Source organism: Acinonyx jubatus, chromosome A1 (assembly GCF_027475565.1).
Source record: "Acinonyx jubatus isolate Ajub_Pintada_27869175 chromosome A1, VMU_Ajub_asm_v1.0, whole genome shotgun sequence".
Lineage (NCBI taxonomy): Eukaryota > Metazoa > Chordata > Mammalia > Carnivora > Felidae > Acinonyx > Acinonyx jubatus.
Genome location: NC_069380.1, coordinates 116846630 through 116858883, shown reverse-complemented (window position 1 = coordinate 116858883; position 12254 = coordinate 116846630). Strand labels below are relative to the sequence as shown.

The window sequence follows — 12254 nt, the reverse complement described above, 5'->3', positions numbered from 1 at the left end:
TTTATTGTTCCGCTGCTTGGCCTCTCCGGAGTTATCTATGACCGAAGTCTTACATTTATTTGTAGAGTAGAAGGTATATTTTTACTCTCACATCCCTTCCAAGTCCCTGAATTCAATTAGTATGAACTTTCCAAAATAAACTCACCTTTGAGTTGAAACCAAGCATGGAAAGTTTCAGTCCAAAAGGATACCTTATTGGAAAATTAGAGGCAAAGGACAATGAGGATTATAACGAGTATTTTAGTGTAACTTCAGCACTCGAAGTAACTGAGGATGGAGTATTGGTTATATAAAAGATTCTCCAACAGATTTGATGTACACAATCCAAGATTGACATTCAATTCCCTTTCCTTCAGACTGAAAGAAAAAGCAACTGGAAATAAACAGAATGGAAAAAGCAGCACATGTGGATCTAATTCTGCACCATGTCACTGGTCAAAACCCAAGGAAAGAACGCTTTATCAGAATGAGAAAAGGGAAATGATCGATAATAGGAAGGAAGATCTCTGATTCCCTCACTCCACAAACGTAGTATGTTGGATCACACCTACGGTCTAGTAGCATTTGTCAACCACTCCAAGTTAACATTTCATGTGAATGGCCACTGTGGTTTTTCCTAGAGAAAACTGTTCTCAGAGCTCTAGGTAATTTGTAGTATAGATAGACGTTAGGGCATTCAGTGCTTGTTTTTTCTCCTGATTCTCAACATGAGAAACTATTTCCCAAGGATGGGCAACTCTTAGAAGATTCAAAATCCGTATTCATTCGAAGGTAGGTACCTTGGCAATAATGTATTCAGAGGATAAGTGTAACTTGGCTCCCATAAGGCTCAGATAAAATACTACTAGGCAGGGCTCCTGGGTGGCTCAGTCAGTTGAGTGTCTGACTCTTGATTTTGGCTCAGGTCATGATCCCAGGGTCACGGGATCCAGCCTTGCATCACGCTCCGTGCTGCTTAAGACTGTCTCTCTCTCCCTCTGCCCCTTTCACCCGCTTGTGCACTCTCTTTCTAAAACACATATTCAAAATGAAATCAAATACTACTAGACAAGGCAACATTAAAACTAGTGCATTTTAAAAACTGTAGAAAAACGAGCTATCCTCTAGAGAAAATTATTATTTTCAAACAGTTTTTAGCAGCAACAGAATGCTTCCACCTTCCTGCCCCGCAAAAAAAACATACAGTCTTGGGCAAAACAGGAATACATAAAATGGACAAAAAAGGAATCGCTTTCATAAAGCAGGGGTCCCAGAAGCCCAGCCCTATCTCCCCACCCCAATACTCTTCTTTGTTCCAAATGACTATCCGGATAAATACATGAAAAAAAAAATGGTTTCAAAATTAATGTTTTCCTTTTCCAAAGGATTGAGTTGACATCATTTATAGCTAGCCCTTATTTAGACCACAGGAGCACCAAATCACGTTCTCTTAATTCTACCAGCTCAGAGAAATAGTAGTTACTGGGGAGTGTAATTTGGGCAAGGTGACTTCTGTTTTCACTTTCCGTGATTCTGTGTTAACTTGCATTTTTATGATTTGCCCCCTAAAAGCAGTTTTTACTTTAAAAAAAAAAAGGTATCTTGAAAAAATTTAACATTTTACTAAGTTTCCTTTTTATCTTTTTGGTGACTACTTCTTCTAGATTGTATGCTGACAAATGTAAAACACTACAAGGGACCAGCGCATCTTTCCTGTTTCTTCACCTACAACGTGATCCACCTATAATACACAATTTAACTATGGGGTTAGTCAAACCGATACACCCTATATTTTTTAAAGGGGCCCTCTGCGTTATCTTCAATAAATTTTAAATACGTAATCTCTGTGAATGGAAGATGCTTGCGCGGTGATGTCTGCAACCACCGTGTCGGAGTTGATTCTGTTTCTTTGGATGGCTAGACAGAGATCGCCGCCTGCCATCATGACTCTACAGACAGCTCTTCCTCCACCTAAGGTATGTCCTTCCTACAAGGGAATGTCCTTGGCACGGGATCATGAAATCTTAACACTCCTAACCCGAAGGATATGTGTATATTGGGTAATTTATGTTTTCAAATAAAACATTTATTAAAATTCACAGGACCTTAAATTTATACTTGGAAGGGGAAGACATCTTTAAAAAATTTTTTTCATCAGAAAATGATCCCCCAAAAGGCATGTAATCACCAAAACGGTAATCACCACCTCAAATCTGTAATCCTGCCAAAGAAGCCTGCACAACAGGAGTAGTCAGATGACAGGGGTTTGCGGAAGCTCACGTTCCCTAAAATATCCTTAGCATTCCTCTCAAAAAAGCATAGGGGAAATCAAAGCAGCTGAAATTGTGGCTTTTTCCTGGCCAGTTCTGTAAAACAATATACCAGGGGCTATGCATCTTATCTTATGGTCCACATTTCCAGGGAAGACGAATACCAAAAGTACATTTGGATTGGCACATGGTTTGAAGTATTTTACTTTAGAGAAAGAAAAGTTGAGCAATCCTGGAAGAACTCCATATTCTTCTTTAAAAAAAAAATTTTTTTTTTTAATTCCTCTTGAAAACTAGTTACTGCTTCAAGCAGGAAGGAAAGGTTCGGAACAGCTGTCCCTGAGTGAGTTGGGAGAATGTTAATCACTGTCCCTTCTCTCCTTTACTTAAAGATTAGCTCACATCCCAGGCCCCTGCTAAAGGAAATCACATACACTTAACTTTTGAGACCTACCATGAGGAATATTTCTGTAACAGTAGTAGGACGTCAGCCGGATCTAAAAGACGCTCAAGTCCGGAAATGTACCCCAAAGGCAACAAAAGCCCAAAGGGTCAGCAGCGGGCTGACTGGACATTTGAGAAAGTCATTTGTATCTTGACTTAAGCTCCCCAGGAAAAAGTCAAACTTAACAAAAATGGTTTCAAAAAAAATGGAATTGACACATACGCGGGCATCTGCAACTTTAGCCAAAGCCTCCTTAGGCAAAGTGCACTTGCACAGACCATGTTAGGTTAAAAATATATTAAATGCAATTTCCTCTATACATTGTTAAGTGAGGAAAGCAAGATGTAGGGAAGTAGCTAATATATAGTCCCACTGTAATAACAAACAGTAATTCTCCCAATCCCGAACAAAAAATTTTTTTTTCCATATCCTTATTTGAGCATAGAGCTAGGTGTAGAAGGATATACAAGCTGCTAATTTTTTTTAATATTTATTTATTTTTGAGAGAGAGAGAGAGAGAGAGAGAGAGAGAGAGAGCATGATCAGGGACGGGGGAGAGGGAGAGGGAGAGGGAGACACAGAATCTGAAGCAGGCTCCAGGCTCTGAGCTGTCAGCACAGATCCAGACACGGGACTCGAACTCATGAACCGTGAGATCATGACCTGAGCCGAAGTCGGACGCTTAACCAACTGAGCCACCCAGGCGTCCCCAAACTGCTAATATTTTAACAGGGAGGAGGATAAGAGAAGGGAGGGAAAAGGAGTTAAAAAAAGAGGCAGACAGACAGACATTGGATAGAAAAATGTGCATGCCCTAACAGTGGGTATGTGTACATTTTTAAATAAAAAAGAAACATAATTCTACGTTTTAGAATAAAAGAGGGACAGACTATTGTTGGGATAGAAAAATATTCATGGCAAGAACTAGAAGGTGACACAAACATTTGTTTCCAGGATGAAAACATAGACAATCTTCTTAAAGCCAGTGGAATAAGACATTTTAGCTATGGAGTATGACAGATTCTCCACCTGTAGGTAATACACTTTATAATACAATGGTTAGATATAAAGATAAACATCAGGTGCATTTGAAAAGTGGGTCTTTTGGGGCACTTGGGTGGCTGAGTTGGTTAAGTGTCCAACTCCTGATTTTGGCTCAAGTCACAATCTCATAATTTGTGAGTTTGAGCCCCGCTTCTGGCTCTGCACTGACAGCGTGGACCCTGCTTAGGATTCTCAATCTCTCTCTCTCTCTCTCTCTTTCAAAATAAATAAATAAACTTAAAAATATATATATAAGTAGGTCTGGGACACTGTGCAGACAGTCAGTGTTCTATGGGATCTAAATGAATCAGATACAGCCTAAAAAAAACTCCAAAGGTTTGCACAAATGGGACAAGAAGTGACACCAGTCCCTTCAGTCAATTTCCTCGGGCACCTGGTGGTCTGGAGGTCTGTGACCTCACAGAGCGCTGGAGATCACCACACCAGATTTGCAGAGCAGTGAAGTAAAAAGCTAAATCCTCAGTACATATAGCAAAACATGTCCCTAAGTCTATCAATATGGCAACAAGATGCTCCCCTTAGATGGTGGATAGGAAACTGATCAGAAAAAAAAGTTTTTGAGGAAATAAAATATTAAAAAATGTAAATGTGACGGAAATTATAAACAGCCTGGAGCTCCTCTCCCTTCGGGAACAGCTGTGTCTGCTAATCCCTTGAGGAGTCCTCCCTGCGATCGCCCTTCCTTCCTTCCTCTGTCTCTCTCTAATAGCTCCCTTGTTCCTGCTGGACAAAACTAGCCCTTTGTGGCTGCTCTCAGAACAACATTAAAAACAGGAATAGGGAAATTGTAAACAGGAGGCTTCTGGTCTACAGGCGAAGACACACACAGGCCTCTGAGGCCTACTTCATGCTAAGCAAAGAAACAGACCTTTGTTGCTAAAGGGATTAGGGCTGCGGGGTTTCGGAGGCGCTGCTGAGGCATTCAGCTGGCCTGAAGTAGGGGCTTTGTAAAGAGATACCTCCATTAGAGGTCTGTGAGCGGAAATCATTCATACTCTTTATACAATCTGGGTAATGTGATAGTGTTGGACTGTTAAACGCCTCTGGTGAGGCAGGGTCCTATCTCCTTGAATGGTAAATTCTTCAGCAGCTAAATAGATGGTGGTATATTACCTTCACTGACTTTGGTTTTGGTGTTTTTGTTTTTTTGGTTTTTTTGAGGTGGTGGTAGAGGGGGGAGGATGCCTTCTACCGTTAACCCTTAGTGGGAGTGACATTAAAGGATCACCCAGAAGCAGACAGGCAAAGTCTTCCCAAGTCAGCTAAGAGACAGCCACTGAACTTCTGGTGCTGGCATCTTACATTATCAAAAATGGCCCTCTCTCCGCATCCTCTGCACATAGAGACCTTGATCGCTTTGTCCTCACATTCATCATGACGATGGAAATCTCCATAGGTGCCTCATTCCATGCCCTTTAGCCTAGAATCCCCCAAACAACCTAACCATTTCCTCTCTATCCTATGCCCACTTTCACCACTCAGCTCTTCCTTGCCTCACCCTCCCTGGGTTGGATGAGTGCCCCTTTCTCTGAGGTCTGTAGTGTCCTGTGCATATCTCTCTCATTGCATTCCCCATAAACTTGGAGACTCTTTGTATGGCTGCTACCCCAACAGATGATGAGTTCCTGGAGAGCAGGGGCTTATTTATCTTTGTATCTACAATGCGTGGTCCTTCGTAGGTGCCTAGAGTTGTGTCCAGCAGGAGAAGGATGGAGTTGGGCTGCACTGCCTTTAGATCGGTCCCTACCATAGCTGGGAAGATTGTATCTGCCTGTTTTAATGGCTTTGAGGAATTTTTAAAAATTCCTCGTGACCTCTTGTAGAGAACCCAACAGTCTTCAGAAAGCAAGGAAAAAACACTGTGGTCAGTTAGGAAAGAAAAGGAATCCTCCAAGGAAGATGGCAAGAGGTCACTTCCCCACAAACAGCCAGCAGCCTTCTGAGTGACCTGGCTCATCCTGACCCTGCTTCCACATTCTCGATTAAGGGAGTGTCATCAGCAGAATGGAAATGTTCTTTGGGTTCATATTTAGTGTCTCTGGAAATAAATATTAATTATGGTATCAGATGTTGTACACTCAGAAAACTTCTGAGATAATTCCAGAAATAAAGTTCAAACAGTGGGAAGAGATGTTGCATCGGAGCTAAGGGACACTTTACCCCGGTAAGATCAGACCCATCCTAGCTGGCTGACAGACCCATCCTGGGAGAGACTATGGCTCCAGGTATACATGGGTGCTGCGGAAACTTCACTTAGAAGGGGTCCTGGTTGGGGTGCCCGGGTGACTTAGTCGGCTAAGCATACAACTTGGGCTCAAGTCATGATCTCACAGCCCGTGAGTTCGAGCCCCGCATCAGGCTCTGTGCTGACAGCTCAGAGCCTGGAGTCTGCTTCAGATTCTGTGTCTCCCTCTCTCTCTGCCCCTCCCCCACTTGTGCTCGGTCTCTCTCCTTCTCTCTCTCAAAAATAAATAAATAAACATTAAAAAAGGGAGGGGCCTGGTTTCTGTAGAAGATAAACCTGCAAATGTGATGAGGGCTTTGCAACAACTGATAGAAGGCTGATGTCTTTCTCCACTGCTGTTCTCAGTAATCAGGGACATGCTTCTCTATCAGCACGGCCTTAGACGTTATTAATTGTTGGCTCTTTCCATTGTTCACCATTTTCTATCTGGATTACCTCTCTTCTCGCCATTTGGCAGATGGGACTCTGTTCTTACATTATTAACATCACTGTCTGCACAAAGCAGTTATATATGGAAGGAAGAAACCAGCAATGAGGCCATGGGCTTTGTCTCCAATTCTGCCACTTACTCAATCACCCATTCAGCCAACAAACGCTGAGCATCTGCTATGTGCCACACACTGGGCTGGGCACTGAGAAGATAAGCATGACACAGGACTCACTCTGAAGATGGGGAGGCACACATAAACACAGTGGTGAATACCATGATGGCAATCTGCACAAAACATTCCCAGAGCATTGGGAAGCTGAAGGCATTCAAGGAAGCCCTCCTGAAAGAGATGAGTGCTTAGCCTAGAAGATCCTGGATGGATAAAAAAGCCACAAACATTTGGGAAAACTGCAGATATACAACTACGAACCAAATATCAAACAAGTTTACTGTGTTATTATTAAATTCTTGGGTGTAATAATGTGGTTATGTAAGAAAATGTCCTGGAGCACCTGGGTGGCTCAGTCGGCTAAGCCTCCAACTTCTGCTCAGATCATGATCTCGTGGTCGTGGGTTCAAGCCCCACGTTGGGCTCTATGCTGACAGCTCAGAGCCTGGAGCTTGCTTTGGATTCTGTGTCTCCCTCTCTCTCTACCCCTATCCTGCTCACACTCTGTCTTTCTCTCTCTCAAGAATAAATAAACATAATTTTTTTTTTTAAAGGGTCCTTGGGACGCCTGGGTGACTCAGTCGGTTAAGTGTATGACTTCGGCTCAGGTCATGATCTCACGGCTGGTGGGTTCGAGCCCCACATCAGGCTCTGTGCTGACAGCTCAGAGCCTGGAACCTGCTTCGGATTCTGTATCTCCCTCTCTCTCTCTGCCCTTTCCCCACTCACACTCTGTCTCTTCGTCTCTTAAAAAATAAATAAACATTAAAAAAAAATTTTTTTAAGGGGTCCTTGTACTTAGGAGATACATGCTGAACTATTTGTGAAGAGGAATCATGATATCTAAAAGTTACTTTCAAATGGCTCAGAAAAAGACAGGCCTATCTGTGTATGTGTGTGTATATATGTACTAAGGGGGGGGGTGGGGGGAAAAGAACAAATCTGCAAAATGTTATTTGGTCAATCTGGGTATATATATATACACATTTCTTATACTATTCTTTTAATTTACTCTATCTTTTTAATTTCCAAAAGAGAATATTAGATAAACAATTGTTAAAAGCACACAGAGTTGACCCTTGAACAATGCAAGGGTTAGGGCCACAGACCCTGTGCATTCGAAAATCCATGTATAACTTCTGACTCCCCCCAAACTTAACTACTAATGGCCTGTTGTTGACCAGAGCCTTACCAATAACATCAACAGTCAATTTACACATATTTTGCCTATTAACATGTAATATATATTGCATTGTTACAACAAATTTTGCTGGAAATGTTATTAAGAAAACAAAATGTTATTACGAAAATCACAAGGAAGAGAAAATACATTTACAGTACTGTTCTGTATCTACAAGAAAAAAATCCACATTTATACATGGACCTCCGACGCTCAAACTTGTGTTATTCAAGAGCCAACTATGTATATAAAGCTATCACAAGTGCTAACACTGGACTGGAACAGGAAACGAAAAGAGAGCATTAGTCAGATAAAGATGGGGGGGAGGTACCCCAGGGAGAGGAGATGGCTAGAGCACGGGACTTGGGAGCAGTAGCTGGGATGCCTAGAACTACTCCTGGCCCAGAGGTGACACTTGTGTATATCTGCCCAATGAATGAAAGAGTTAAACAGCATCGCCTAGGCAGGGAACTGCAAGCAGATCACACCAAAGTGAGCATAAGGTTTACGTTAAGGAGCCAGAGCCGATTCGGCTATAGAGGCAGGAGGTCTGTCATGGAAGCCTTTGTATATTCTGCCAAGGTCCTGGGACTTTATCCTGTGGGCGATGGGAGCTATGAGCGGGAGGCAATGTGGTCAGATTAGCATCTAGAGGGACCACCCTGAAAGTCAGGTGTCATGTGGGGTGACGGAGCACAGACCTCAAGGCGGGAGACGAGGGTACCAGTCAGGATGCCTTTGGCTCCCTTAAACACAAAGCTCTGAGTCTAACTGCCTGAATTTATCAAGAGACTTATTATCCAACATAGCTGCAAACTCTGAGATGACAGGCTGCAGACGTGGTTGATTCGGTGGCTCAAAAACGCAACCACAGACCCAGGTTCCATCCTCTCTCCAGGGCACCATGCTCTGTGGTGGGGTCTGCCTGCAGGCTGCCTTTCCTCATCTATGCCAGACGGCTGTAGCAGTTCCTAGAGTGACGTACGGATACAGAGAAGCCCACAGACAGAAGGGAGCAGTTTCTTCTTCGGTCTCTTTCTTAACAAGGAAAACTTCCAGAAGCTTCCCAGCAAATTTTGCCTCACATCCCACTGGCCCAGATTGGACCCCAAGCCCACTTCAAAACCAATCACTGTCAAGGGACCCAGATTACACGTTTGGCTCAGAATAATAATTTATACACAGAGGGAATTAACTATGATGAATCATCACTCGAAACACTTGGGAGCCTACTGGTCCAGGCAGAAGATGCTAGAAGCCCTAAACTATGATAATGGTGGCGAGGAGTGCAGACGTGAGAACAGATTCATGATTTATTTAGGAAGTTATGTTGGTACAATCTGGTGGTAGACTGAAAATGGAGGAGGAGTTACAGAAGAAAAGGACACCCTCTTCCATAATTCCAGCTTGGGTGAATGGATAGAAGGAAGTGTCATTAACTGAGATGAGGTGCCCATGAAGAGGGAGGAGGGTGTGGAGAAAAGACGGTGTGGCGCACATTCAATGTGAAGTACCCGTAGGCTTCGGAATAAAAGTATTAGCCAATCAGTGGAATAGGAGTCAAACTGTTATCCCAAACGGGTAGCCCTTCCACCAGACACGGTTCTCAGATGGGCTTTGGTCCCTACGGACATTTTCGAACCAATATTTAATCACTGAGAGATTCCAAATAGGATTAAATATTTCCGGTTTCTTTAGGGAAAATTGGGAAATCTGGCAACACTGGTCCTGAACTGTTGCTTGTCAACCATCGGTGGAGCCCGGAAGCAGCCCTTCTCTTTAGCTAGAATAAGGGTTTCTCTGGCCTGCCACACTCTGCCTCCATCACTGCCTTCACCTGCTTGGCCCTGAAGGCATTTCCAACCAACACCCTGCTCACAGCCTTGGAGAAAGAGGTCTGAGCTGCCTGGTATTTAGATGGTGGTCAAATACCTCACCCAAAGAGAAAACAGAATGAAAGTAGGTCAAGGAGGTAACCCTGGAGCCATGAATTCTTTAGTTTTGGGCTTTTTTAAATGTTTATTTATTCCTGGGAGAGAGAGTGCAAGTGGGGGAAGGGCAGAGAGAGAGGGAAATACAGAATCTAAGGCAGGCTCCAGGTTCTGACCTATCAGCACAGAGCCTGACACGGGCGTTTGAACCCACGAACCGTGAGATCAAGACCTGAGCCGCCTGAGCCAAAGTCGGACACTCACTCGACTAAGCCACCCAGGCGCCTCAGCCATGAATTTAGAAATGGAGGGAGAGAAATTCACGCTGGAGAGAAAAACAAATGATGCGAGTGAGCATGAAGTCTCAGGAGCTAAGAGAGGAGAGCTGAAGTTGGAGGGAGGGCTCTCCTGCCCTATATGCAACAGGAGGTCCAGGGAGGGAAGGATCCAAAGGACACTCGGCATTGGGGAAGTAAGTCGTGGGTGGCCAGGAGTTTACCTGTGTGACACGGTGGGGGAAGGGGCAGACAGCAACCGGGGTGGGTAGAGGATAAAAGTAAGCGTACACGGTGCGCACGGACTGCTCTGGTGACAAAGAAGAAGAAAGGCTGGATGGAACCTAGTGAGGCTGTGGGGCAAGGCATGGTCCCTTGGCAGGATCAGAGACACTCAGACATTGCAAAGGGAAGAAGCAGCCAGTGGTGAGATGCAGGCTGTAGGCATGTAACAGAGGGATGAACCAAGTCCAAAGAGAGGCGGAAGGGGCAGGGCGACAAAAGAGTCAGGCATAGGTGGCTGGATTCACTGCATAAAAGAGAGGCCTCCGAGGCTGGTGGATTGGAAGTGATGATACACCTACAGGCAGATGAGTGTGTTCAGAAATTTGAGAGTTACGTCGCTGCTGAGCCCGGTGAGGGGGAGCACGTGGTGTAAGGCCGTGGGCGCCTTGGCCTCCAGGGACTGGTCCCTCTCCTGCCCCCCTCCAGCCACCGTCTCCGGGTCACTGCACTGGAGCCTGAACCTGAGGAGGTGCTGGACCTGAGTCAACTGCCACCCAAGCTGCCCGTGGTGGTGCTGAGCCACGTGTCTCCATGCACACTGCTGGGGTACAGCTGCCAGGTACACAGGGGCTGGCACGTCCTGATGAATGACCTTCCCGGGACCACAGCGCTCTGCTGCCCCTCGCCTTCAGCGGCCTGCCCCACGTCCATCAGGCCAGCCCCTGCCTCCTGGGCCGCTTCTGCAATCAAGAGCAGAGACATCGAATGCAACCTTATAGGCAACCCCTGTGGCCAGGAGACCTCCGGAAACAGTGGTGCAGCATGGTGGGGTGGCTGCGTGGTGGAGATGAACAGGTCATCGGTGCCCGGGAGCCCCCTCGCAGACCTGCTTCGTGTCTTCCTTCAGCTCATGTCTCAAGAAGCAGGTCTTGGGCCCGGAGGAGGAGGGTTGATGGCTGGAACTGCTCGATAGTGGCAAGATTGAGATTTGTGTCTCTGACTGACGTCAACCAGATTGCTGTGGGTAAATTCTCTGCTATGGCTGATCCCATTCAGCAGTGGTACAACAGTGGTTGCTTTCAGGTCACCCAAGTGTTCTCCAACATCAAGATGGGCCAGGGGCTTTGTGTCTTTCCAACGCTGGCACCAGAACATGCAGATCTGGGCTGGTCACTACAGAGCTGGTGGGACCAACTCCAGTGTGATGGTGTGGGCCCATCTGTCACAAAACAACCTGACTGGTGCCTTCCAGGACCTGGGATCACTGGCCAGGACTTCTCATTAACCAAGGGCTTATACCTCCCTGACATCCTGTGTACTCCAAGGTTCATTCGAGGGTCTTGCTGGGTCTCTTCTTTAGGTTCTGCAAACTACTAGAAGAAAGCTTCTTCCATCAGATCTACCTACTGCTGTTTTAGGGCAGTCCTTCTCCCATGGGGGTTGGGGGAGGCAGCAGGTGAGCACGGAGGAATGCTGGTCCTGGAGAGGGCTCTTCACCCTCCCCACAGAAGCACTCTGATCCAGCCCCAGCCCCCTCTTCCCTTGTCTCCTCCTGTTTCTGCTTCAGGGGCTTTACTGGTCCCTTTAGGGAAGGCCTCTCATCTCTGAAGTAGAGTCTCATCTATGGCAGGGAAAATTCCAGCCACCTTGGGTGGTAAACTTAACCTCCTGAAGCCTCAAGGACCAGGCCCTGCAGCTGGAAGTCAACCAGCACGAAAAATGTTTAGAGATGCTCAAGGACCCCTGTTATTGTGTGGTACATAAAGTTATTTGAATTTGGAAACTAGTAATTGACCTTTCACAGGGAAGGCCTTAGTAATCCTTCAAAGAGATGCTCTGTCCTTTTCCATTTGGTATGAAGGACGGGGTAGGGTGGGAAGAGTGGAGAGGCCTATTTCCCAAGCAGCAATGGTGGAAGACTAAGCTAGTTTTCAAGCTCTAGGAAGCTGAGCTCCTACCAGCAGACAGAAAGAGGCACACACTGGATAATAATTCTCCTAGGGGAGGGCAGAGGCACCAGGTCAAAGGATGGAGGGGAAG

The 12254-nt window shown here is 45.4% G+C and overlaps 1 pseudogene; it reads left to right on the top strand.

The window, feature by feature from the left end:
- The first annotated feature begins 1850 nt into the window (after positions 1–1850).
- Positions 1851–11754, top strand: LOC113593220 (F-box only protein 27-like; annotated as a pseudogene).
- Positions 11755–12254: the final 500 nt, after the last annotated feature.